The 20,225-nt window shown below is 33.6% G+C and overlaps 26 non-coding genes across 26 annotated transcripts; all 26 read left to right on the top strand.

The window, feature by feature from the left end:
- The first annotated feature begins 153 nt into the window (after positions 1–153).
- LOC130359063 (small nucleolar RNA U3) lies at positions 154–370 on the top strand. Its single transcript, XR_008889838.1, has one exon. It is a non-coding gene; the product is annotated as a small nucleolar RNA U3 (small nucleolar RNA).
- Positions 371–936: 566 nt separating this feature from the next.
- LOC130360122 (small nucleolar RNA U3) lies at positions 937–1,155 on the top strand. The gene has a single exon (XR_008890601.1). It is a non-coding gene; the product is annotated as a small nucleolar RNA U3 (small nucleolar RNA).
- Positions 1,156–1,714: 559 nt separating this feature from the next.
- Positions 1,715–1,931, top strand: LOC130359353 (small nucleolar RNA U3). The gene has a single exon (XR_008890096.1). It is a non-coding gene; the product is annotated as a small nucleolar RNA U3 (small nucleolar RNA).
- A 568-nt stretch (positions 1,932–2,499) lies between these two features.
- Positions 2,500–2,716, top strand: LOC130358988 (small nucleolar RNA U3). Its single transcript, XR_008889770.1, has one exon. It is a non-coding gene; the product is annotated as a small nucleolar RNA U3 (small nucleolar RNA).
- A 567-nt stretch (positions 2,717–3,283) lies between these two features.
- On the top strand, positions 3,284–3,500 carry LOC130359233 (small nucleolar RNA U3). Its single transcript, XR_008889988.1, has one exon. It is a non-coding gene; the product is annotated as a small nucleolar RNA U3 (small nucleolar RNA).
- Positions 3,501–4,058: 558 nt separating this feature from the next.
- LOC130359064 (small nucleolar RNA U3) lies at positions 4,059–4,275 on the top strand. The gene has a single exon (XR_008889839.1). It is a non-coding gene; the product is annotated as a small nucleolar RNA U3 (small nucleolar RNA).
- Positions 4,276–4,841: 566 nt separating this feature from the next.
- Positions 4,842–5,058, top strand: LOC130358943 (small nucleolar RNA U3). Its single transcript, XR_008889731.1, has one exon. It is a non-coding gene; the product is annotated as a small nucleolar RNA U3 (small nucleolar RNA).
- Positions 5,059–5,617: 559 nt separating this feature from the next.
- Positions 5,618–5,834, top strand: LOC130358928 (small nucleolar RNA U3). Its single transcript, XR_008889718.1, has one exon. It is a non-coding gene; the product is annotated as a small nucleolar RNA U3 (small nucleolar RNA).
- A 568-nt stretch (positions 5,835–6,402) lies between these two features.
- Positions 6,403–6,619, top strand: LOC130360161 (small nucleolar RNA U3). Its single transcript, XR_008890635.1, has one exon. It is a non-coding gene; the product is annotated as a small nucleolar RNA U3 (small nucleolar RNA).
- Positions 6,620–7,177: 558 nt separating this feature from the next.
- Positions 7,178–7,394, top strand: LOC130360083 (small nucleolar RNA U3). The gene has a single exon (XR_008890564.1). It is a non-coding gene; the product is annotated as a small nucleolar RNA U3 (small nucleolar RNA).
- Positions 7,395–7,952: 558 nt separating this feature from the next.
- On the top strand, positions 7,953–8,169 carry LOC130359033 (small nucleolar RNA U3). Its single transcript, XR_008889811.1, has one exon. It is a non-coding gene; the product is annotated as a small nucleolar RNA U3 (small nucleolar RNA).
- A 567-nt stretch (positions 8,170–8,736) lies between these two features.
- LOC130359203 (small nucleolar RNA U3) lies at positions 8,737–8,953 on the top strand. The gene has a single exon (XR_008889964.1). It is a non-coding gene; the product is annotated as a small nucleolar RNA U3 (small nucleolar RNA).
- A 558-nt stretch (positions 8,954–9,511) lies between these two features.
- Positions 9,512–9,728, top strand: LOC130359065 (small nucleolar RNA U3). Its single transcript, XR_008889840.1, has one exon. It is a non-coding gene; the product is annotated as a small nucleolar RNA U3 (small nucleolar RNA).
- Positions 9,729–10,284: 556 nt separating this feature from the next.
- Positions 10,285–10,501, top strand: LOC130359067 (small nucleolar RNA U3). The gene has a single exon (XR_008889841.1). It is a non-coding gene; the product is annotated as a small nucleolar RNA U3 (small nucleolar RNA).
- Positions 10,502–11,067: 566 nt separating this feature from the next.
- LOC130358944 (small nucleolar RNA U3) lies at positions 11,068–11,284 on the top strand. The gene has a single exon (XR_008889732.1). It is a non-coding gene; the product is annotated as a small nucleolar RNA U3 (small nucleolar RNA).
- A 559-nt stretch (positions 11,285–11,843) lies between these two features.
- LOC130358930 (small nucleolar RNA U3) lies at positions 11,844–12,060 on the top strand. The gene has a single exon (XR_008889719.1). It is a non-coding gene; the product is annotated as a small nucleolar RNA U3 (small nucleolar RNA).
- A 568-nt stretch (positions 12,061–12,628) lies between these two features.
- Positions 12,629–12,845, top strand: LOC130360163 (small nucleolar RNA U3). The gene has a single exon (XR_008890636.1). It is a non-coding gene; the product is annotated as a small nucleolar RNA U3 (small nucleolar RNA).
- A 558-nt stretch (positions 12,846–13,403) lies between these two features.
- On the top strand, positions 13,404–13,620 carry LOC130360084 (small nucleolar RNA U3). Its single transcript, XR_008890565.1, has one exon. It is a non-coding gene; the product is annotated as a small nucleolar RNA U3 (small nucleolar RNA).
- A 558-nt stretch (positions 13,621–14,178) lies between these two features.
- On the top strand, positions 14,179–14,395 carry LOC130359034 (small nucleolar RNA U3). The gene has a single exon (XR_008889812.1). It is a non-coding gene; the product is annotated as a small nucleolar RNA U3 (small nucleolar RNA).
- A 567-nt stretch (positions 14,396–14,962) lies between these two features.
- Positions 14,963–15,179, top strand: LOC130358974 (small nucleolar RNA U3). The gene has a single exon (XR_008889758.1). It is a non-coding gene; the product is annotated as a small nucleolar RNA U3 (small nucleolar RNA).
- Positions 15,180–15,737: 558 nt separating this feature from the next.
- LOC130359068 (small nucleolar RNA U3) lies at positions 15,738–15,954 on the top strand. Its single transcript, XR_008889842.1, has one exon. It is a non-coding gene; the product is annotated as a small nucleolar RNA U3 (small nucleolar RNA).
- A 566-nt stretch (positions 15,955–16,520) lies between these two features.
- On the top strand, positions 16,521–16,739 carry LOC130360123 (small nucleolar RNA U3). The gene has a single exon (XR_008890602.1). It is a non-coding gene; the product is annotated as a small nucleolar RNA U3 (small nucleolar RNA).
- Positions 16,740–17,298: 559 nt separating this feature from the next.
- On the top strand, positions 17,299–17,515 carry LOC130358947 (small nucleolar RNA U3). The gene has a single exon (XR_008889735.1). It is a non-coding gene; the product is annotated as a small nucleolar RNA U3 (small nucleolar RNA).
- A 567-nt stretch (positions 17,516–18,082) lies between these two features.
- Positions 18,083–18,299, top strand: LOC130359224 (small nucleolar RNA U3). Its single transcript, XR_008889981.1, has one exon. It is a non-coding gene; the product is annotated as a small nucleolar RNA U3 (small nucleolar RNA).
- A 558-nt stretch (positions 18,300–18,857) lies between these two features.
- Positions 18,858–19,074, top strand: LOC130359069 (small nucleolar RNA U3). Its single transcript, XR_008889843.1, has one exon. It is a non-coding gene; the product is annotated as a small nucleolar RNA U3 (small nucleolar RNA).
- A 566-nt stretch (positions 19,075–19,640) lies between these two features.
- On the top strand, positions 19,641–19,859 carry LOC130360124 (small nucleolar RNA U3). The gene has a single exon (XR_008890603.1). It is a non-coding gene; the product is annotated as a small nucleolar RNA U3 (small nucleolar RNA).
- Positions 19,860–20,225: the final 366 nt, after the last annotated feature.

Raw genomic sequence — 20,225 nt, forward strand, 5'->3', positions numbered from 1 at the left:
TTCAACATACTTTGAAAAACTATTTTGTTTTTACTGACATTTGACACAACCTTTTTGTTTCACAACTCAAACTCGGAACTTTTGAAAATGATCTCAGCTTCAGTTAAAAGATTAAACCGTATAGGTGGGAAAAATCTGAAACTCCTAATTGTTAGGGCTGTACTTTCAGGGATCATTTCTAAAGTCTTTGAAGGGAGAAATGTGGCTGAAAGAGTCCAAGCTCACTATCCACAATGATGAGATTTAGAGCTTTCTTCTGAGCATGAAAGCAGTTGACAATATTGCAGTTTTGCAATGGTTATCTGCTTTTGATGACTGTGTTCTTCTTTTTTTCAAAAGAAGTAATAGAAGGATGTTCTTTCAGAGTGGAGAGTGTAGTATGTAACACCAAGTTATGTTAAATTATAGTGTTAAACCATGCGTTTCAATTCTCTACTGTGTTACTTGCTCTATCTTCTTTTTTTAATCTACAGTTAACCATATAATAAACTTAAGAAAGTTTTGTATTTTCGAGCCAAAGCTCACAAGGCTGCTATAAAGTTTTTTTATTACAAAAGTATCAAAACTCAGGTAACATATGCCCTGAGTCCGGTTTTATGATTGTAGGAAAGAGATGTTGTGGCATGACAAATATTTTAGACTTTTTTATGTTGAGATTTTCTTTAGTAAGGCTGGGTTAACATCTGGAATAGTTGAACTCAGCCTAGATCTCGACGCAACTGATGACAACATGTACTCTATCATACTCATGTTTAAAGGATTTCATTGATTTCCATATAAACCTTCAACATACTTTGAAAAACTATTTTGTTTTTACTGACATTTGACACAACCTTTTTGTTTCACAACTCAAACTCGGAACTTTTGAAAATGATCTCAGCTTCAGTTAAAAGGTTAAACCGTATAGGTGGGAAAAATCTGAAAATCCTAATTGTTAGGGCTATACTTTCAGGGATCATTTCTAAAGTCTTTGAAGGGAGAAATGTGTCTGAAAGAGTCCAAGCTCACAATCCACAATGATGAGATTTAGAGCTTTCTTCTGAGCATGAAAGCGGTTGACAACATTGCAGTTTTGCAATGGTTGTCTGCTTTTGATGACTGTGTTCTTCTTTTTTTTTCAAAAGAAGTAATAGAAGAAAGTTCTTTCAGAGTGGTGAGCGTAGTATGTAACACCAAGTTATGTTAAATTAAAGTGTTAAACCATGCGTTTCAATTCTCTACTGTGTTACTTGCTCTATCTTCGTTTTTTAATCTACAGTTAACCATATAATAAACTTAAGAAAGTTTTGTATTTTTGAGCCAAAGCTCACGAGGCTGCTATAAAGTTTTTTTCATTACAAAAGTATCAAAACTCAGGTAACATATGCCCTGAGTCCGGTTTTATGATTGTAGGAAAGAGATGTTGTGGCATGACAAATATTTTATTCTTTTTTTATGTTGAGATTTTCTTTAGTAAGGCTGGGTTAACATCTGGAATAGTTGAACTCAGCCTAGATCTCGATGCAACTGATGACAACATGTACTCTATCATACTCATGTTTGAAGGATTTCCATATAAACCTTCAACATACTTTGAAAAACTATTTTGTTTTTACTGACATTTGACACAACCTTTTTGTTTCACAACTCAAACTCGGAACTTTTGAAAATGATCTCAGCTTCAGTTAAAAGGTTAAACCGTATAGGTGGGAAAAATCTGAAAATCCTAATTGTTAGGGCTATACTTTCAAGGATTATTTGTAAAGTCTTTGAAGGGAGAAATGTGGTTGAAAGAGTCCAAGCTCACAATCCACACTGATGAGATTTAGAGCTTTCTTCTGAGCATGAAAGCGTTTGACAACATTGCAGTTTTGCAATGGTTGTCTGCTTTTGATGACTGTGTTCTTCTTTTTTTCAAAAGAAGTAATAGAAGAAAGTTCTTTCAGAGTGGTGAGTGTAGTATGTAACACCAAGTTATGTTAAATTAAAGTGTTAAACCATGCGTTTCAATTCTCTACTGTGTTACTTGCTCTATCTTCTTTTTTTAATCTACAGTTAACCATATAATAAACTTAAGAAAGTTTTGTATTTTGGAGCCAAAGCTCAGGAGGCTGCTATAAAGTTTTTTTTAGTACAAAAGTATCAAAACTCAGGTAACATATGCCCTGAGTCCGGTTTTTGGATTGTTGGAAAGAGATGTTGTGGCATGACAAATATTTTATACTTTTTTTATGTTGAGATTTTCTTTAGTAAGGCTGGGTTAACATCTAGAATAGTTGAACTCAGTCTAGATCTCGACGCAACTGATGACAACATGTACTCTATCATACTCATGTTTAAAGGATTTCATTGATTTCCATATAAACCTTCAACATACTTTGAAAAACTATTTTGTTTTTACTGACATTTGACACAACCTTTTTGTTTCACAACTCAAACTCGGAACTTTTGAAAATGATCTCAGCTTCAGTTAAAAGGTTAAACCGTATAGGTGGGAAAAATCTGAAAATCCTAATTGTTAGGGCTATACTTTCAAGGATCATTTTTAAAGTCTTTGAAGGGAGAAATGTGGCTGAAAGAGTCCAAGCTCACTATCCACAATGATGAGATTTAGAGCTTTCTTCTGAGCATGAAAGCGGTTGACAACATTGCAGTTTTGCAATGGTTGTCTGCTTTTGATGACTGTGTTCTTCTTTTTTTCGAAAGAAGTAATAGAAGAAAGTTCTTTCAGAGTGGTGAGTGTAGTATGTAACACCAAGTTATGTTAAATTAAAGTGTTAAACCATGCATTTCAATTCTCTACAGTGTTACTTGCTCTATCTTCTTTTTTAATCTACAGTTAACCATATAATAAACTTAAGAAAGTTTTGTATTTTTGAGCCAAAGCTCACGAGGCTGCTATAAAGTTTTTTTCATTACAAAAGTATCAAAACTCAGGTAACATATGCCCTGAGTCCGGTTTTATGATTGTAGGAAAGAGATGTTGTGGCATGACAAATATTTTATACTTTTTTTATGTTGAGATTTTCTTTAGTAAGGCTGGGTTAACATCTGGAATAGTTGAAGTCAGCCTAGATCTCGACGCAACTGATGACAACATGTACTCTATCATACTCATGTTTAAAGGATTTCAGTGATTTCCATATAAACCTTCAACATACTTTGAAAAACTATTTTGCTTTTACTGACATTTGACACAACCTTTTTGTTTCACAACTCAAACTCGGAACTTTTGAAAAGGATCTCGGCTTCAGTTAAAAGGTTAAACCGTATAGGTGGGAAAAATCTGAAAGCCCTAATTGTTAGGGCTATACTTTCAGAGATCATTTCTAAAGTCTCTGAAGGGAGAAATGTGGCTGAAAGAGTCCAAGCTCACTATTCACAATGATGAGATTTAGAGCTTTCTTCTGAGTATGAAAACGGTTGTCAACATTGCAGTTTTGCAATGGTTGTCTGCTTTTGATGACTGTGTTCTTCTTTTTTTCAAAAGAAGTAATAGAAGAAAGTTCTTTCAGAGTGGTGAGTGTAGTATGTAACACCAAGTTATGTTAAATTAAAGTGTTAAACCATGCATTTCAAATCTCTACAGTGTTACTTGCTTTATCTTCTTTTTTAATCTACAGTTAACCATATAATAAACTTAAGAAAGTTTTTTATTTTTGAGCTAAAGCTCACGAGGCTGCTATAAAGTTTTTTTTTAGTACAAAAGTATCAAAACTCAGGTAACATATAACCTGAGTCCGGTTTTATGATTACAGGAAAGAGATGTTGTGGCATGACAAATATTTTATACTTTTTTATGTTGAGATTTTCTTTAGTAAGGCTGGGTTAACATCTGGAATAGTTGAACTCAGCCTAGATCTCGACGCAACTGATGACAACATGTACTCTATCATACTCATGTTTGAAGGATTTCCATATAAACCTTCAACATACTTTGAAAAACTATTTTGTTTTTACTGACATTTGACACAACCTTTTTGTTTCACAACTCAAACTCGGAACTTTTGAAAATGATCTCAGCTTCAGTTAAAAGATTAAACCGTATAGGTGGGAAAAATCTGAAACTCCTAATTGTTAGGGCTGTACTTTCAGGGATCATTTCTAAAGTCTTTGAAGGGAGAAATGTGGCTGAAAGAGTCCAAGCTCACTATCCACAATGATGAGATTTAGAGCTTTCTTCTGAGCATGAAAGCAGTTGACAATATTGCAGTTTTGCAATGGTTATCTGCTTTTGATGACTGTGTTCTTCTTTTTTTCAAAAGAAGTAATAGAAGGATGTTCTTTCAGAGTGGAGAGTGTAGTATGTAACACCAAGTTATGTTAAATTATAGTGTTAAACCATGCGTTTCAATTCTCTACTGTGTTACTTGCTCTATCTTCTTTTTTTAATCTACAGTTAACCATAAAATAAACTTAAGAAAGTTTTGTATTTTCGAGCCAAAGCTCACAAGGCTGCTATAAAGTTTTTTTATTACAAAAGTATCAAAACTCAGGTAACATATGCCCTGAGTCCGGTTTTATGATTGTAGGAAAGAGATGTTGTGGCATGACAAATATTTTATACTTTTTTATGTTGAGATTTTCTTTAGTAAGGCTGGGTTAACATCTGGAATAGTTGAACTCAGCCTAGATCTCGACGCAACTGATGACAACATGTACTCTATCATACTCATGTTTAAAGGATTTCATTGATTTCCATATAAACCTTCAACATACTTTGAAAAACTATTTTGTTTTTACTGACATTTGACACAACCTTTTTGTTTCACAACTCAAACTCGGAACTTTTGAAAATTATCTCAGCTTCAGTTAAAAGGTTAAACCGTATAGGTGGGAAAAATCTGAAAATCCTAATTGTTAGGGCTATACTTTCAGGGATCATTTCTAAAGTCTTTGAAGGGAGAAATGTGGCTGAAAGAGTCCAAGCTCACCATCCACAATGATGAGATCTAGAGCTTTCTTCTGAGCATGAAAGCGGTTGACAACATTGCAGTTTAGCAATGGTTGTCTGCTTTTGATGACTGTGTTCTTCTTTTTTTCAAAAGAAATAATAGAAGAAAGTTCTTTCAGAGTGGTGAGTGTAGTATGTAACACCAAGTTATGTTAAATTAAAGTGTTAAACCATGTGTTTCAATTCTCTACTGTGTTACTTGCTCTATCTTCTTTTTTTAATCTACAGTTAACCATATAATAAACTTAAGAAAGTTTTGTATTTTTGAGCCAAAGCTCAGGAGGCTGCTATAAAGTTTTTTTTAGTACAAAGGTATCAAAACTCAGGTAACATATGCCCTGAGTCCGGTTTTTTGATTGTAGGAAAGAGATGTTGTGGCATGACAAATATTTTATACTTTTTTTATGTTGAGATTTTCTTTAGTAAGGCTGGGTTAACATCTGGAATAGTTGAACTCAGCCTAGATCTCGACGCAACTGATGACAACATGTACTCTATCATACTCATGTTTGAAGGATTTCCATATAAACCTTCAACATACTTTGAAAAACTATTTTGTTTTTACTGACATTTGACACAACCTTTTTGTTTCACAACTCAAACTCGGAACTTTTGAAAATGATCTCAGCTTCAGTTAAAAGGTTAAACCGTATAGGTGGGAAAAATCTGAAAATCCTAATTGTTAGGGCTATACTTTCAGGGATCATTTCTAAAGTCTTTGAAGGGAGAAATGTGGCTGAAAGAGTCCAAGCTCACTATCCACAATGATGAGATTTAGAGCTTTCTTCTGAGCATGAAAGCGGTTGACAACATTGCAGTTTTGCAATGGTTGTATGCTTTTGATGACTGTGTTCTTCTTTTTTTCAAAAGAAATAATAGAAGAAAGTTCTTTCAGAGTGGTGAGTGTAGTATGTAACACCAAGTTATGTTAAATTAAAGTGTTAAACCATGTGTTTCAATTTTCTACTGTGTTACTTGCTCTATCTTCTTTTTTTAATCTACAGTTAACCATATAATAAACTTAAGAAAGTTTTGTATTTTTGAGCCAAAGCTCAGGAGGCTGCTATAAAGTTGTTTTTAGTACAAAGGTATCAAAACTCAGGTAACATATGCCCTGAGTCCGGTTTTTTGATTGTAGGAAAGAGATGTTGTGGCATGACAAATATTTTATACTTTTTTTATGTTGAGATTTTCTTTAGTAAGGCTGGGTTAACATCTGGAATAGTTGAACTCAGCCTAGATCTCGACGCAACTGATGACAACATGTACTCTATCATACTCATGTTTAAAGGATTTCATTGATTTCCATATAAACCTTCAACATACTTTGAAAAACTATTTTGTTTTTACTGACATTTGACACAACCTTTTTGTTTCACAACTCAAACTCGGAACTTTTGAAAAGGATCTCGGCTTCAGTTAAAAGGTTAAACAGTATAGGTGGGAAAAATCTGAAATCCCTAATTGTTAGGGCTATACTTTCAGAGATCATTTCTAAAGTCTTTGAAGGGAGAAATGTGGCTGAAAGAGTCCAAGCTCACTATCCACAATGATGAGATTTAGAGCTTTCTTCTGAGCATGAAAGCGGTTGACAACATTGCAGTTTTGCAATGGTTGTCTGCTTTTGATGACTGTGTTCTTCTTTTTTTCAAAAGAAGTAATAGAAGAAAGTTCTTTCAGAGTGGTGAGTGTAGTATGTAACACCAAGTTATGTTAAATTAAACTGTTAAACCATGCATTTCAATTCTCTACAGTGTTACTTGCTTTATCTTCTTTTTTAATCTACAGTTAACCATATAATAAACTTAAGAAAGTTTTGTATTTTCGAGCCAAAGCTCACGAGGCTGCTATAAAGTTTTTTTTATTACAAAAGTATCAAAACTCAGGTAACATATGCCCTGAGTCCAATTTTTTGATTGTAGGAAAGAGATGTTGTGGCATGACAAATATTTTATACTTTTTTTATGTTGAGATTTTCTTTAGTAAGGCTGGGTTAACATCTGGAATAGTTGAAGTCAGCCTAGATCTCGACGCAACTGATGACAACATGTACTCTATCATACTCATGTTTAAAGGATTTCCATATAAACCTTCAACATACTTTGAAAAACTATTTTGTTTTTACTGACATTTGACACAACCTTTTTGTTTCACAACTCAAACTCGGAACTTTTGAAAATGATCTCAGCTTCAGTTAAAAGGTTAAACCGTATAGGTGGGAAAAATCTGAAAATCTTAATTGTTAGGGCTATACTTTCAGGGATCATTTCTAAAGTCTTTGAAGGGAGAAATGTGGCTGAAAGAGTCCAAGCTCACTATCCACAATGATGAGATTTAGAGCTTTCTTCTGAGCATGAAAGCGGTTGACAACATTGCAGTTTTGCAATGGTTGTCTGCTTTTGATGACTGTGTTCTTCTTTTTTTCAAAAGAAGTAATAGAAGAAAGTTCTTTCAGAGTGGTGAGTGTAGTATGTAACACCAAGTTATGTTAAATTATAGTGTTAAACCATGCGTTTCAATTCTCTATAGTGTTACTTGCTCTCTCTTCTTTTTTTAATCTACAGTTAACCATATAATAAACTTAAGAAAGTTTTGTATTTTCGAGCCAAAGCTCACGAGGCTGCTATAAAGTTTTTTTTATTACAAAAGTATCAAAACTCAGGTAACATATGCCCTGAGTCCGGTTTTTTGATTGTAGGAAAGAGATGTTGTGGCATGACAAATATTTTATACTTTTTTTATGTTGAGATTTTCTTTAGTAAGGCTGGGTTAACATCTGGAATAATTGAACTCAGCCTAGATCTCGACGCAACTGATGACAACATGTACTCTATCATACTCATGTTTAAAGGATTTCCATATAAACCTTCACATACTTTGAAAAACTATTTTGTTTTTACTGACATTTGACACAACCTTTTTGTTTCACAACTCAAACTCGGAACTTTTGAAAATTATCTCAGCTTCAGTTAAAAGGTTAAACCGTATAGGTGGGAAAAATCTGAAAATCCTAATTGTTAGGGCTATACTTTCAGGGATCATTTCTAAAGTCTTTGAAGGGAGAAATGTGGCTGAAAGAGTCCAAGCTCACTATCCACAATGATGAGATTTAGAGCTTTCTTCTGAGCATGAAAGCGGTTGACAACATTGCAGTTTTACAATGGTTGGCTGCTTTTGATGACTGTGTTCTTCTTTTTTTCAAAAGAAGTAATAGAAGAAAGTTCTTTCAGAGTGGTGAGTGTAGTATGTAACACCAAGTTATGTTAAATTAAAGTGTTAAACCATGCTTTTCAATTCTCTACAGTGTTACTTGCTTTATCTTCTTTTTTAATCTACAGTTAACCATATAATAAACTTAAGAAAGTTTTGTATTTTTGAGCCAAAGCTCAGGAGGCTGCTATAAAGTTTTTTTTAGTACAAAGGTATCAAAACTCAGGTAACATATGTCCTGAGTCCGGTTTTTTGATTGTAGGAAAGAGATGTTGTGGCATGACAAATATTTTATACTTTTTTTATGTTGAGATTTTCTTTAGTAAGGCTGGGTTAACATCTGGAATAGTTGAACTCAGCCTAGATCTCGACGTAACTTATGACAACATGTACTCTATCATACTCATGTTTAAAGGATTTCATTGATTTCCATATAAACCTTCAACATACTTTGAAAAACTATTTTGTTTTTACTGACATTTGACACAACCTTTTTGTTTCACAACTCAAACTCGGAACTTTTGAAAATGATCTCAGCTTCATTTAAAAGGTTAAACCGTATAGGTGGGAAAAATCTGAAAATCCTAATTGTTAGGGCTATACTTTCAGGGATCGTTTCTAAAGTCTTTGAAGGGAGAAATGTGGCTGAAAGAGTCCAAGCTCACTATCCACAATGATGAGATTTAAAGCTTTCTTCTGAGCATGAAAGCGGTTGACAACATTGCAGTTTTGCAATGGTTGTCTGCTTTTGATGACTGTGTTCTTCTTTTTTTCAAAAGAAGTAATAGAAGAAAGTTCTTTCAGAGTGGTGAGTGTAGTATGTAACACCAAGTTATGTTAAATTAAAGTGTTAAACCATGCATTTCAAATCTCTACAGTGTTACTTGCTTTATCTTCTTTTTTAATCTACAGTTAACCATATAATAAACTTAAGAAAGTTTTTTATTTTTGAGCTAAAGCTTACGAGGCTGCTATAAAGTTTTTTTTTAGTACAAAAGTATCAAAACTCAGGTAACATATAACCTGAGTCCGGTTTTATGATTACAGGAAAGAGATGTTGTGGCATGACAAATATTTTATACTTTTTTATGTTGAGATTTTCTTTAGTAAGGCTGGGTTAACATCTGGAATAGTTGAACTCAGCCTAGATCTCGACGCAACTGATGACAACATGTACTCTATCATACTCATGTTTGAAGGATTTCCATATAAACCTTCAACATACTTTGAAAAACTATTTTGTTTTTACTGACATTTGACACAACCTTTTTGTTTCACAACTCAAACTCGGAACTTTTGAAAATGATCTCAGCTTCAGTTAAAAGATTAAACCGTATAGGTGGGAAAAATCTGAAACTCCTAATTGTTAGGGCTGTACTTTCAGGGATCATTTCTAAAGTCTTTGAAGGGAGAAATGTGGCTGAAAGAGTCCAAGCTCACTATCCACAATGATGAGATTTAGAGCTTTCTTCTGAGCATGAAAGCAGTTGACAATATTGCAGTTTTGCAATGGTTATCTGCTTTTGATGACTGTGTTCTTCTTTTTTTCAAAAGAAGTAATAGAAGGATGTTCTTTCAGAGTGGAGAGTGTAGTATGTAACACCAAGTTATGTTAAATTATAGTGTTAAACCATGCGTTTCAATTCTCTACTGTGTTACTTGCTCTATCTTCTTTTTTTAATCTACAGTTAACCATATAATAAACTTAAGAAAGTTTTGTATTTTCGAGCCAAAGCTCACAAGGCTGCTATAAAGTTTTTTTATTACAAAAGTATCAAAACTCAGGTAACATATGCCCTGAGTCCGGTTTTATGATTGTAGGAAAGAGATGTTGTGGCATGACAAATATTTTAGACTTTTTTTATGTTGAGATTTTCTTTAGTAAGGCTGGGTTAACATCTGGAATAGTTGGTCAGCCTAGATCTCGACGCAACTGATGACAACATGTACTCTATCATACTCATGTTTGAAGGATTTCCATATAAACCTTCAACATACTTTGAAAAACTATTTTGTTTTTACTGACATTTGACACAACCTTTTTGTTTCACAACTCAAACTCGGAACTTTTGAAAATGATCTCAGCTTCAGTTAAAAGATTAAACCGTATAGGTGGGAAAAATCTGAAACTCCTAATTGTTAGGGCTGTACTTTCAGGGATCATTTCTAAAGTCTTTGAAGGGAGAAATGTGGCTGAAAGAGTCCAAGCTCACTATCCACAATGATGAGATTTAGAGCTTTCTTCTGAGCATGAAAGCAGTTGACAATATTGCAGTTTTGCAATGGTTATCTGCTTTTGATGACTGTGTTCTTCTTTTTTTCAAAAGAAGTAATAGAAGGATGTTCTTTCAGAGTGGAGAGTGTAGTATGTAACACCAAGTTATGTTAAATTATAGTGTTAAACCATGCGTTTCAATTCTCTACTGTGTTACTTGCTCTATCTTCTTTTTTTAATCTACAGTTAACCATAAAATAAACTTAAGAAAGTTTTGTATTTTCGAGCCAAAGCTCACAAGGCTGCTATAAAGTTTTTTTATTACAAAAGTATCAAAACTCAGGTAACATATGCCCTGAGTCCGGTTTTATGATTGTAGGAAAGAGATGTTGTGGCATGACAAATATTTTATACTTTTTTATGTTGAGATTTTCTTTAGTAAGGCTGGGTTAACATCTGGAATAGTTGAACTCAGCCTAGATCTCGACGCAACTGATGACAACATGTACTCTATCATACTCATGTTTAAAGGATTTCATTGATTTCCATATAAACCTTCAACATACTTTGAAAAACTATTTTGTTTTTACTGACATTTGACACAACCTTTTTGTTTCACAACTCAAACTCGGAACTTTTGAAAATTATCTCAGCTTCAGTTAAAAGGTTAAACCGTATAGGTGGGAAAAATCTGAAAATCCTAATTGTTAGGGCTATACTTTCAGGGATCATTTCTAAAGTCTTTGAAGGGAGAAATGTGGCTGAAAGAGTCCAAGCTCACCATCCACAATGATGAGATCTAGAGCTTTCTTCTGAGCATGAAAGCGGTTGACAACATTGCAGTTTAGCAATGGTTGTCTGCTTTTGATGACTGTGTTCTTCTTTTTTTCAAAAGAAATAATAGAAGAAAGTTCTTTCAGAGTGGTGAGTGTAGTATGTAACACCAAGTTATGTTAAATTAAAGTGTTAAACCATGTGTTTCAATTCTCTACTGTGTTACTTGCTCTATCTTCTTTTTTTAATCTACAGTTAACCATATAATAAACTTAAGAAAGTTTTGTATTTTTGAGCCAAAGCTCAGGAGGCTGCTATAAAGTTTTTTTTAGTACAAAGGTATCAAAACTCAGGTAACATATGCCCTGAGTCCGGTTTTTTGATTGTAGGAAAGAGATGTTGTGGCATGACAAATATTTTATACTTTTTTTATGTTGAGATTTTCTTTAGTAAGGCTGGGTTAACATCTGGAATAGTTGAACTCAGCCTAGATCTCGACGCAACTGATGACAACATGTACTCTATCATACTCATGTTTGAAGGATTTCCATATAAACCTTCAACATACTTTGAAAAACTATTTTGTTTTTACTGACATTTGACACAACCTTTTTGTTTCACAACTCAAACTCGGAACTTTTGAAAATGATCTCAGCTTCAGTTAAAAGGTTAAACCGTATAGGTGTGAAAAATCTGAAAATCCTAATTGTTAGGGCTATACTTTCAGGGATCATTTCTAAAGTCTTTGAAGGGAGAAATGTGGCTGAAAGAGTCCAAGCTCACTATCCACAATGATGAGATTTAGAGCTTTCTTCTGAGCATGAAAGCGGTTGACAACATTGCAGTTTTGCAATGGTTGTATGCTTTTGATGACTGTGTTCTTCTTTTTTTCAAAAGAAATAATAGAAGAAAGTTCTTTCAGAGTGGTGAGTGTAGTATGTAACACCAAGTTATGTTAAATTAAAGTGTTAAACCATGTGTTTCAATTTTCTACTGTGTTACTTGCTCTATCTTCTTTTTTTAATCTACAGTTAACCATATAATAAACTTAAGAAAGTTTTGTATTTTTGAGCCAAAGCTCAGGAGGCTGCTATAAAGTTGTTTTTAGTACAAAGGTATCAAAACTCAGGTAACATATGCCCTGAGTCCGGTTTTTTGATTGTAGGAAAGAGATGTTGTGGCATGGCAAATATTTTATACTTTTTTTATGTTGAGATTTTCTTTAGTAAGGCTGGGTTAACATCTGGAATAGTTGAACTCAGCCTAGATCTCGACGCAACTGATGACAACATGTACTCTATCATACTCATGTTTAAAGGATTTCATTGATTTCCATATAAACCTTCAACATACTTTGAAAAACTATTTTGTTTTTACTGACATTTGACACAACCTTTTTGTTTCACAACTCAAACTCGGAACTTTTGAAAAGGATCTCGGCTTCAGTTAAAAGGTTAAACAGTATAGGTGGGAAAAATCTGAAATCCCTAATTGTTAGGGCTATACTTTCAGAGATCATTTCTAAAGTCTTTGAAGGGAGAAATGTGGCTGAAAGAGTCCAAGCTCACTATCCACAATGATGAGATTTAGAGCTTTCTTCTGAGCATGAAAGCGGTTGACAACATTGCAGTTTTGCAATGGTTGTCTGCTTTTGATGACTGTGTTCTTCTTTTTTTCAAAAGAAGTAATAGAAGAAAGTTCTTTCAGAGTGGTGAGTGTAGTATGTAACACCAAGTTATGTTAAATTAAACTGTTAAACCATGCATTTCAATTCTCTACAGTGTTACTTGCTTTATCTTCTTTTTTAATCTACAGTTAACCATATAATAAACTTAAGAAAGTTTTGTATTTTCGAGCCAAAGCTCACGAGGCTGCTATAAAGTTTTTTTTATTACAAAAGTATCAAAACTCAGGTAACATATGCCCTGAGTCCAATTTTTTGATTGTAGGAAAGAGATGTTGTGGCATGACAAATATTTTATACTTTTTTTATGTTGAGATTTTCTTTAGTAAGGCTGGGTTAACATCTGGAATAGTTGAACTCAGCCTAGATCTCGACGCAACTGATGACAACATGTACTCTATCATACTCATGTTTAAAGGATTTCCATATAAACCTTAAACATACTTTGAAAAACTATTTTGTTTTTACTGACATTTGACACAACCTTTTTGTTTCACAACTCAAACTCGGAACTTTTGAAAATGATCTCAGCTTCAGTTAAAAGGTTAAACCGTATAGGTGGGAAAAATCTGAAAATCTTAATTGTTAGGGCTATACTTTCAGGGATCATTTCTAAAGTCTTTGAAGGGAGAAATGTGGCTGAAAGAGTCCAAGCTCACTATCCACAATGATGAGATTTAGAGCTTTCTTCTGAGCATGAAAGCGGTTGACAACATTGCAGTTTTGCAATGGTTGTCTGCTTTTGATGACTGTGTTCTTCTTTTTTTCAAAAGAAGTAATAGAAGAAAGTTCTTTCAGAGTGGTGAGTGTAGTATGTAACACCAAGTTATGTTAAATTATAGTGTTAAACCATGCGTTTCAATTCTCTATAGTGTTACTTGCTCTCTCTTCTTTTTTTAATCTACAGTTAACCATATAATAAACTTAAGAAAGTTTTGTATTTTCGAGCCAAAGCTCACGAGGCTGCTATAAAGTTTTTTTTATTACAAAAGTATCAAAACTCAGGTAACATATGCCCTGAGTCCGGTTTTTTGATTGTAGGAAAGAGATGTTGTGGCATGACAAATATTTTATACTTTTTTTATGTTGAGATTTTCTTTAGTAAGGCTGGGTTAACATCTGGAATAATTGAACTCAGCCTAGATCTCGACGCAACTGATGACAACATGTACTCTATCATACTCATGTTTAAAGGATTTCCATATAAACCTTCACATACTTTGAAAAACTATTTTGTTTTTACTGACATTTGACACAACCTTTTTGTTTCACAACTCAAACTCGGAACTTTTGAAAATTATCTCAGCTTCAGTTAAAAGGTTAAACCGTATAGGTGGGAAAAATCTGAAAATCCTAATTGTTAGGGCTATACTTTCAGGGATCATTTCTAAAGTCTTTGAAGGGAGAAATGTGGCTGAAAGAGTCCAAGCTCACTATCCACAATGATGAGATTTAGAGCTTTCTTCTGAGCATGAAAGCGGTTGACAACATTGCAGTTTTACAATGGTTGGCTGCTTTTGATGACTGTGTTCTTCTTTTTTTCAAAAGAAGTAATAGAAGAAAGTTCTTTCAGAGTGGTGAGTGTAGTATGTAACACCAAGTTATGTTAAATTAAAGTGTTAAACCATGCTTTTCAATTCTCTACAGTGTTACTTGCTTTATCTTCTTTTTTAATCTACAGTTAACCATATAATAAACTTAAGAAAGTTTTGTATTTTTGAGCCAAAGCTCAGGAGGCTGCTATAAAGTTTTTTTTAGTACAAAGGTATCAAAACTCAGGTAACATATGTCCTGAGTCCGGTTTTTTGATTGTAGGAAAGAGATGTTGTGGCATGACAAATATTTTATACTTTTTTTATGTTGAGATTTTCTTTAGTAAGGCTGGGTTAACATCTGGAATAGTTGAACTCAGCCTAGATCTCGACGTAACTTATGACAACATGTACTCTATCATACTCATGTTTAAAGGATTTCATTGATTTCCATATAAACCTTCAACATACTTTGAAAAACTATTTTGTTTTTACTGACATTTGACACAACCTTTTTGTTTCACAACTCAAACTCGGAACTTTTGAAAATGATCTCAGCTTCATTTAAAAGGTTAAACCGTATAGGTGGGAAAAATCTGAAAATCCTAATTGTTAGGGCTATACTTTCAGGGATCATTTCTAAAGTCTTTGAAGGGAGAAATGTGGCTGAAAGAGTCCAAGCTCACTATCCACAATGATGAGATTTAAAGCTTTCTTCTGAGCATGAAAGCGGTTGACAACATTGCAGTTTTGCAATGGTTGTCTGCTTTTGATGACTGTGTTCTTCTTTTTTTCAAAAGAAGTAATAGAAGAAAGTTCTTTCAGAGTGGTGAGTGTAGTATGTAACACCAAGTTATGTTAAATTAAAGTGTTAAACCATGCATTTCAAATCTCTACAGTGTTACTTGCTTTATCTTCTTTTTTAATCTACAGTTAACCATATAATAAACTTAAGAAAGTTTTTTATTTTTGAGCTAAAGCTTACGAGGCTGCTATAAAGTTTTTTTTTAGTACAAAAGTATCAAAACTCAGGTAACATATAATCTGAGTCCGGTTTTATGATTACAGGAAAGAGATGTTGTGGCATGACAAATATTTTATACTTTTTTATGTTGAGATTTTCTTTAGTAAGGCTGGGTTAACATCTGGAATAGTTGAACTCAGCCTAGATCTCGACGCAACTGATGACAACATGTACTCTATCATACTCATGTTTGAAGGATTTCCATATAAACCTTCAACATACTTTGAAAAACTATTTTGTTTTTACTGACATTTGACACAACCTTTTTGTTTCACAACTCAAACTCGGAACTTTTGAAAATGATCTCAGCTTCAGTTAAAAGATTAAACCGTATAGGTGGGAAAAATCTGAAACTCCTAATTGTTAGGGCTGTACTTTCAGGGATCATTTCTAAAGTCTTTGAAGGGAGAAATGTGGCTGAAAGAGTCCAAGCTCACTATCCACAATGATGAGATTTAGAGCTTTCTTCTGAGCATGAAAGCAGTTGACAATATTGCAGTTTTGCAATGGTTATCTGCTTTTGATGACTGTGTTCTTCTTTTTTTCAAAAGAAGTAATAGAAGGATGTTCTTTCAGAGTGGAGAGTGTAGTATGTAACACCAAGTTATGTTAAATTATAGTGTTAAACCATGCGTTTCAATTCTCTACTGTGTTACTTGCTCTATCTTCTTTTTTTAATCTACAGTTAACCATATAATAAACTTAAGAAAGTTTTGTATTTTCGAGCCAAAGCTCACAAGGCTGCTATAAAGTTTTTTTATTACAAAAGTATCAAAACTCAGGTAACATATGCCCTGAGTCCGGTTTTATGATTGTAGGAAAGAGATGTTGTGGCATGACAAATATTTTAGACTTTTTTATGTTGAGATTTTCTTTAGTAAGGCTGGGTTAACATCTGGAATAGTTGAACTCAGCCTAGATCTCGACGCAACTGATGACAACATGTACTCTATCATACTCATGTTTAAAGGATTTCATTGATTTCCATATAAACCTTCAACATACTTTGAAAAACTATTTTGTTTTTACTGACATTTGACACAACCTTTTTGTTTCACAACTCAAACTCGGAACTTTTGAAAATGATCTCAGCTTCAGTTAAAAGGTTAAACCGTATAGGTGGGAAAAATCTGAAAATCCTAATTGTTAGGGCTATACTTTCAGGGATCATTTCTAAAGTCTTTGAAGGGAGAAATGTGTCTGAAAGAGTCCAAGCTCACAATCCACAATGATGAGATTTAGAGCTTTCTTCTGAGCATGAAAGCGGTTGACAACATTGCAGTTTTGCAATGGTTGTCTGCTTTTGATGACTGTGTTCTTCTTTTTTTTTCAAAAGAAGTAATAGAAGAAAGTTCTTTCAGAGTGGTGAGCGTAGTATGTAACACCAAGTTATGTTAAATTAAAGTGTTAAACCATGCGTTTCAATTCTCTACTGTGTTACTTGCTCTATCTTCGTTTTTTAATCTACAGTTAACCATATAATAAACTTAAGAAAGTTTTGTATTTTTGAGCCAAAGCTCACGAGGCTGCTATAAAGTTTTTTTCATTACAAAAGTATCAAAACTCAGGTAACATATGCCCTGAGTCCGGTTTTATGATTGTAGGAAAGAGATGTTGTGGCATGACAAATATTTTATTCTTTTTTTATGTTGAGATTTTCTTTAGTAAGGCTGGGTTAACATCTGGAATAGTTGAACTCAGCCTAGATCTCGATGCAACTGATGACAACATGTACTCTATCATACTCATGTTTGAAGGATTTCCATATAAACCTTCAACATACTTTGAAAAACTATTTTGTTTTTACTGACATTTGACACAACCTTTTTGTTTCACAACTCAAACTCGGAACTTTTGAAAATGATCTCAGCTTCAGTTAAAAGGTTAAACCGTATAGGTGGGAAAAATCTGAAAATCCTAATTGTTAGGGCTATACTTTCAAGGATCATTTTTAAAGTCTTTGAAGGGAGAAATGTGGCTGAAAGAGTCCAAGCTCACTATCCACAATGATGAGATTTAGAGCTTTCTTCTGAGCATGAAAGCGGTTGACAACATTGCAGTTTTGCAATGGTTGTCTGCTTTTGATGACTGTGTTCTTCTTTTTTTCAAAAGAAGTAATAGAAGAAAGTTCTTTCAGAGTGGTGAGTGTAGTATGTAACACCAAGTTATGTTAAATTAAAGTGTTAAACCATGCATTTCAATTCTCTACAGTGTTACTTGCTCTATCTTCTTTTTTAATCTACAGTTAACCATATAATAAACTTAAGAAAGTTTTGTATTTTTGAGCCAAAGCTCACGAGGCTGCTATAAAGTTTTTTTCATTACAAAAGTATCAAAACTCAGGTAACATATGCCCTGAGTCCGGTTTTATGATTGTAGGAAAGAGATGTTGTGGCATGACAAATATTTTATACTTTTTTTATGTTGAGATTTTCTTTAGTAAGGCTGGGTTAACATCTGGAATAGTTGAAGTCAGCCTAGATCTCGACGCAACTGATGACAACATGTACTCTATCATACTCATGTTTAAAGGATTTCAGTGATTTCCATATAAACCTTCAACATACTTTGAAAAACTATTTTGCTTTTACTGACATTTGACACAACCTTTTTGTTTCACAACTCAAACTCGGAACTTTTGAAAAGGATCTCGGCTTCAGTTAAAAGGTTAAACCGTATAGGTGGGAAAAATCTGAAAGCCCTAATTGTTAGGGCTATACTTTCAGATATCATTTCTAAAGTCTCTGAAGGGAGAAATGTGGCTGAAAGAGTCCAAGCTCACTATCCACAATGATGAGATTTAGAGCTTTCTTCTGAGTATGAAAACGGTTGTCAACATTGCAGTTTTGCAATGGTTGTCTGCTTTTGATGACTGTGTTCTTCTTTTTTTCAAAAGAAGTAATAGAAGAAAGTTCTTTCAGAGTGGTGAGTGTAGTATGTAACACCAAGTTATGTTAAATTAAAGTGTTAAACCATGCATTTCAAATCTCTACAGTGTTACTTGCTTTATCTTCTTTTTTAATCTACAGTTAACCATATAATAAACTTAAGAAAGTTTTTTATTTTTGAGCTAAAGCTCACGAGGCTGCTATAAAGTTTTTTTTTAGTACAAAAGTATCAAAACTCAGGTAACATATAACCTGAGTCCGGTTTTATGATTACAGGAAAGAGATGTTGTGGCATGACAAATATTTTATACTTTTTTATGTTGAGATTTTCTTTAGTAAGGCTGGGTTAACATCTGGAATAGTTGAACTCAGCCTAGATCTCGACGCAACTGATGACAACATGTACTCTATCATACTCATGTTTGAAGGATTTCCATATAAACCTTCAACATACTTTGAAAAACTATTTTGTTTTTACTGACATTTGACACAACCTTTTTGTTTCACAACTCAAACTCGGAACTTTTGAAAATGATCTCAGCTTCAGTTAAAAGATTAAACCGTATAGGTGGGAAAAATCTGAAACTCCTAATTGTTAGGGCTGTACTTTCAGGGATCATTTCTAAAGTCTTTGAAGGGAGAAATGTGGCTGAAAGAGTCCAAGCTCACTATCCACAATGATGAGATTTAGAGCTTTCTTCTGAGCATGAAAGCAGTTGACAATATTGCAGTTTTGCAATGGTTATCTGCTTTTGATGACTGTGTTCTTCTTTTTTTCAAAAGAAGTAATAGAAGGATGTTCTTTCAGAGTGGAGAGTGTAGTATGTAACACCAAGTTATGTTAAATTATAGTGTTAAACCATGCGTTTCAATTCTCTACTGTGTTACTTGCTCTATCTTCTTTTTTTAATCTACAGTTAACCATAAAATAAACTTAAGAAAGTTTTGTATTTTCGAGCCAAAGCTCACAAGGCTGCTATAAAGTTTTTTTATTACAAAAGTATCAAAACTCAGGTAACATATGCCCTGAGTCCGCTTTTATGATTGTAGGAAAGAGATGTTGTGGCATGACAAATATTTTATACTTTTTTATGTTGAGATTTTCTTTAGTAAGGCTGGGTTAACATCTGGAATAGTTGAACTCAGCCTAGATCTCGACGCAACTGATGACAACATGTACTCTATCATACTCATGTTTAAAGGATTTCATTGATTTCCATATAAACCTTCAACATACTTTGGAAAACTATTTTGTTTTTACTGACATTTGACACAACCTTTTTGTTTCACAACTCAAACTCGGAACTTTTGAAAATTATCTCAGCTTCAGTTAAAAGGTTAAACCGTATAGGTGGGAAAAATCTGAAAATCCTAATTGTTAGGGCTATACTTTCAGGGATCATTTCTAAAGTCTTTGAAGGGAGAAATGTGTCTGAAAGAGTCCAAGCTCACAATCCACAATGATGAGATTTAGAGCTTTCTTCTGAGCATGAAAGCGGTTGACAACATTGCAGTTTTGCAATGGTTGTCTGCTTTTGATGACTGTGTTCTTCTTTTTTTTTCAAAAGAAGTAATAGAAGAAAGTTCTTTCAGAGTGGTGAGCGTAGTATGTAACACCAAGTTATGTTAAATTAAAGTGTTAAACCATGCGTTTCAATTCTCTACTGTGTTACTTGCTCTATCTTCGTTTTTTAATCTACAGTTAACCATATAATAAACTTAAGAAAGTTTTGTATTTTTGAGCCAAAGCTCACGAGGCTGCTATAAAGTTTTTTTCATTACAAAAGTATCAAAACTCAGGTAACATATGCCCTGAGTCCGGTTTTATGATTGTAGGAAAGAGATGTTGTGGCATGACAAATATTTTATTCTTTTTTTATGTTGAGATTTTCTTTAGTAAGGCTGGGTTAACATCTGGAATAGTTGAACTCAGCCTAGATCTCGATGCAACTGATGACAACATGT

Source organism: Hyla sarda, chromosome 2 (genome assembly GCF_029499605.1).
Source record: "Hyla sarda isolate aHylSar1 chromosome 2, aHylSar1.hap1, whole genome shotgun sequence".
Classification (NCBI taxonomy): domain Eukaryota; kingdom Metazoa; phylum Chordata; class Amphibia; order Anura; family Hylidae; genus Hyla; species Hyla sarda.